Raw genomic sequence first — 5,685 nt, forward strand, 5'->3', positions numbered from 1 at the left:
GTCAACAAATACATAGCTCAAAGATAACATCCCGCAGTGTGAATGATGAATAACTTTTTATCGTGTGAAAATTTTATAAAATTGATAATAATTCAGCGGAAAACAAGAAAAGATCAAAGGTGACAGATTCTATGAAAAGCGAATAAGCTTGAAAATGATTTATTACAGCAGACACATAAGGCCTGCTGGAAATTCGCTTATTGCGTATTGGCGCGGTTGTTATAAATTTTGATAACGTCGGCTTGTTATTTTCCCTCTTTGAAAAGGTACCGCTCTCTTGGTAAATATGTGGTCAGATGAATTATGTAGTATGGAATATACTTTTTAAGAGAACTACAGCTCTTCTGTTTTCATGAATATAGGCCACCATACAAACACACCATAGAGAAGTGACGTAGGGCATAGCCTTTGGTCGATGAGCTACCTTTTTACTTGTGATTTTTTTTTTGGATTAATCACACCTTGTTTTCTTCCTTTTTATCCCAATATCTAAAGTACATAACTTATAAGTAAATATAGTTAATACTTTTGCGAGCAGCTCCGTTTTTTATTACCTTCCTTTTATTTGTTCGGGATGTAACTATGTAATATTGATGCGCCTAAAAGATGCAGCGATTTCTGTTCTCAAGTTACATACCTGATGACAGTACGAATGGCAATTATAATAGGGAGGCTTTAGTTTTTTAAACTATAATTTTATTATTTTAACCCTCTAGTAGGCTGAACCGCCTCCAGACGGTCGTTAACTAAACACGCTTTTAGTGCACCTATAATAATTTTTTTCTATATTCGTAATGCGCGATCTTTAGACAAAAATCGTACCTTTACGGCGATGTAAATTTTAATCCGTTATGTCAATCCGTTTTATTTTAATCGGCAGTTGAATTACAGATTGTGAAAGACACGGTTAAAATTAATTATTTCTTGCTATGTAGTAATTTCGTAATTAAAGAAATTTTTTCTTTTGAACAATGTTTTGATATAAAAAAATTCGGTGGATTTCGTAGTTAAAAGCACCGTATTTTGATATAAGTTTTATAATTATGTCACCATTCGAAATGGAGAAAATTGCTTTCGAACACAGACCGTCTACAGACCGGCTAGCCGACATAAAAGAATCCAGTTTTCATTTTTTACCGTCTGCAGACGGGATTGCTGATTCGTACGTCAAGATTGTGTAAGAGATAGCCGAAAATGCGTCAAATTGTATCGGCGAGCCCGTCTCCAGACGGTCTTGGTTTTTCTCCCCTGTAGGAAAAAGTTACTGTCACAGATCGAAATGGACTCCATTTTTGGATTTCTCGTGCTAAATTCACCCATTCTTGAATTTGTCCACTCATAAAAAAATTGGCCTACTAGAGGGTTAAATCAAATATATGAGTTGTCATATTTCTAATGTGCTACAAACAATCTACGCAGAATACTAGCGTCTCTTTTCTTAAAACTCAAAAAATACTTTTTAATGAAAACAAGAAATGCAACACAAAAAATTTATAATGAATCTCTATGAAAGTTTCAATTTTTTTCCTTTGCCTGTGAGTTTTTCATAACCACATCTTTAAATTTCGGAGTAATATTTTAAAATTATTTACATCCCAAAAAAAATTACACACAGTCGTCGCTTCCGACATTTAAGGACCAGTCTAATGTACGTACATTAAGGTGCCTATCGAATTTTTTTTATATATATATATATATTTTTAATTTCAAGACTACCCCATAATTTTTATAACGTTATTTAGAATTATTTACCTTTTGGATCGAAATATTGAAAAACTAAAAATAGCCGCATGAAGGTATTTTCAAACCCGTTTGATTCATGTACGTAGAGAAGTTTATGTGTTTGTAGGGTTTGAATGAAGTCCAACACAATACTCGAGGATATTGTGATTCAGGCTTGAAAAACAAAGAAAACAAAAATTGTCGCAGGTAGATTTTGGCAAATCCTAAATGCGATATTTTTATTTATTTTTCGCATCTAGTTCAGAAATTTAAATATGTAAGTATCACAATCTCAAAATAAAGAGATTTACTTGTTTTTTTTTTTTACTACATTTAAGAGGGTTGCCACATGTTTGAAAAGTCGAATTTGGCAAACTTACCATGAGCGTTCTCTTCATCACGTATTCCACGTTTCAGTTTAGCGTCACAGCCCGCCAGTTACGACGAAGTTGCTGAACTGATAAGTTTTGCTTTTTTTTCCTAATGGCATATAACTGCCACATTTATTATTCAGTGTAGAAAACCAGTGCGGTTTTGTATTCGTAAAATATGAAACTCTTATGTCAATTAAGAAATTACAAGTAAAGAAAACTATGCAAAATTGTCAATAATTTCATAAACNAGTTACGACGAAGTTGCTGAACTGATAAGTTTTGCTTTTTTTTCCTAATGACATATAACTGCCACATTTATTATTCAGTGTAGAAAACCAGTGCAGTTTGTATTCGTAAAATATGAAACTCTTATGTCAATTAAGAAATTACAAGTAAAGAAAACTATGCAAACTTGTCAATAATTTCATAAATAGCTCCTAAATAGGCAATCCGATTAGTGAATGTGGCACATAGATTACATAACTTCAATTGGTTATTCCCCTGGCGGTAGAGTGCTGAACGGGAATTGTATTCTTCCAGCAAATGCCATTTAATAGGGCTTTATATGTACTAAGTAAAATGTGGATTTTGTACAGTATGGAGAATGGAAATTTAAAAAAACAGGCATACATTTTCGAATATATAGCTGCGACACAAACTCATTGCTAAATATGTAGATGTGATCAGTTTAATATTCATATTAACTATCACCTAAAGGCCAACCCAATCTAAGTATGTGTGGGGTTGTTGGGCGTCAGCGTTGGTATGCTATGTACATATACCAATCCTCGAGCCGGCGATGCCTGTATGCATTAATGAACGCTTTCGTTTGAATGTGTCATAAATACAAAAGCGTGCAGTTTATATCACATTTGATGCAGATAATACTTATGTATGTACATTTGTCTGATTCATCCGTTCATTTAAATCAATAATTTGTAAAGCGAACACTAACAGATGTTTAATTTATTATTGATTAAATTAAACATTTCATTTTGGTAAATGTAATTAAAAATGTTAATTGAATGGCCTACGTTAATGAGCAGTATTGCATTCAATATTCGATTTCAATATTCGAAGGGTATAGACACCTAGTGCATGTATGTATGAAACCGAAACTGCAAAGGGGCTATATTAACGCTCTAGGGTACAAGTTGGGCATATATATTTGGTTTTCTGAAAGTTGCGCATAAAAAATTTACACACCATATAAAGGGTGGATAAAAGCTTTGTACAGTAAATGGAACTGTTATGATTATAATCATTGGATTGCTATTGCCGTTGTAAACTTTACAAGATACAAGATTTCTTATCCAAAGTTCAAAGGCATACAATTTTTTCCTCCTTTTGTGGGTAAATTTTTTATATGCACCTTTCGAAAAAGCAAACAACCAAAAATGTGCGCTCAATCAAGTAAGTGAAAGCTCTCAATGTCTTAGAAGTAGTAGGCCATGTAGTCAGCTTTTGACTATCTACTTTGTAAACCCTTTAAAGCCCTGGGTTTCGACGGTATTATACATAAGTACCAGTCCAAATGCTGAAGTCAACTGAGGTGTCGTGTCGTTGGCCGTGGTCTATACGAGCTGATTAAATAAANGAGTGCTGAACGGGAATTGTATTCTTCCAGCAAATGCCATTTAATAGGGCCTTTGCATGTACTAAGTAAAATGTGGATTTTGTATAGTATGGAGGATGGAAATTTTAAATACTTAACAGGCTTACATATTCGAATGTATAGCTGCGACACAAACTCATTGCTAAATATCGTTGGTATGCTATGTACATATACCAATCCTCGAGCCGCCCATGCCTGTATGCATTTAAGTATGAACGCTTTCGTTTGATTGTGTCATAAATACTTACAAAAGCATGCAGTTTATATCACATTTGATGCAGATAATACTTATGTATGTCTGTCTGATTCATCCGTTCATTTAAATCAATAATTTGTAAAGCGAAACACTAACAGATATTTAATTTATTATTGATTAAATTAAACATTTCATTCTGGTAAATGTAATTAAAAATGATAATTGAATGACCTACGTTAATGAGCAGTATTGCATTCATTATTCGATTTGCAATGCAATAATGCAGCGTAAATTGCCATAAAATATTTGAACACACACTGAACTGAAGTATATTTTTTTTTGGTAAAAGTACCTTGCAGAGATGATGCAGAGCTACATAAAAAAGTATAGACACCTAGTGCATGTATGTATGAAACCGAAACTGCAAAGGGGCTATATTAACGCTCTAGGGTTAAAGTTGGGCATATATATTTGGTTTTCTGAAAGTTGCGCTTAAAAAATCGACACACCATATAAAGGGTGGATAAAAACTTTGTTCAGTAAATGGAACTGTTATGATTATAATCATTGGATTGCTATTGCCGTTGTAAACTTTACAAGATACAAGACTTCTTATCCAAAGTTCAAAGGCATACAATTTTTTCCTCCTTTTGTGGGTAAATTTTTTATGTGCACCCTTCGAAAAAGCAAACAACCAAAAATGTGTGCTCAAGTAAGTGAAAGCTCACAATGTCTTAGAAGTAGTAGGCCATGTAGTCAGCTTTTGACTATCAAATTTTTTAAACCCTTTAAAGCCCTGGGTTTCGACGGTATTATACATAAATGCCAGTCCAAATGCTGAAGTCAACTGAGGTGTCGTGTCGTTGGCCGTGGTCTATACGAGCTGATTAAATAAGAGCAACATTCCGAAAGTGGGCTTCGTACCCAAGGAAGGTAAAGATTCATATGTATTATTAAGGTAGTTTGGGCCAATCAATCTTACTTCGCCTCTACTAAAGACTTTTAAGAGACTGGCTGATTTACACATAAAAAGCGGGATCCCTTGAAATATTTTTTATTTTTTTTTTTACCAAATTAGCATACAAACTGTAAGATCGGTAGAATCAACTTTACACATAGTTTTGGAGATCGCTAAATAGTTATTTTCACGGAAAGCATTTTCGGTTGCTGTCTTCCTCGACATCGAAGGGTCTTTTAGTAGCGTTCCGCCGATGCAATTACTAAAAAGCATCTCTGAAGTGCAGAACATCAACGTATTCAAGCGAAAAAATCGGCAACGAAAAAATTCATTTAATGTATGTGGCATTCCATTCCAAAATGAACGGGGTCACACTTCATGTGTTTGATTTGTTTAAAATTTTTAGGGTTGATAGACAAACATAAATAATAAAATATAAATATGAAGTTTGAGCTTCATTAATACATTTTTAAAATTTTACAGCACTAAAATGAAAAAATAATCGATTGAATAGTTTGAAAAATATTTCGAGAACAGGGTGGGGGTTGTAAAAATCACACTAACACACATCACAATTCTCTATGAAAAGAAAAGTTTTTCATTTTTTTTTTCTTGAAAAATTTTTCACATACAAATTTTTTGATAAAAAAATTAGTTTTTCAAAATACTTTGCAGAAATTTTATTTAATTTTTTTCAGAAATTTTGCGGCGGATAACAGAATTACTGCCACCCAGAGAAAAGTTAGTAATAATAGGAATTTTTCTCACCACAAACGTTGCTTGTTGTTGATCAGCTGAAGACTTTGGCGAGAAGCGGGTG

This window comes from Rhagoletis zephyria, unplaced genomic scaffold (genome assembly GCF_001687245.7).
Source record: "Rhagoletis zephyria isolate East Lansing unplaced genomic scaffold, Rhagoletis_zephyria_1.1 Rzeph_scaffold_06205, whole genome shotgun sequence".
Taxonomy (NCBI): Eukaryota; Metazoa; Arthropoda; class Insecta; order Diptera; family Tephritidae; genus Rhagoletis; species Rhagoletis zephyria.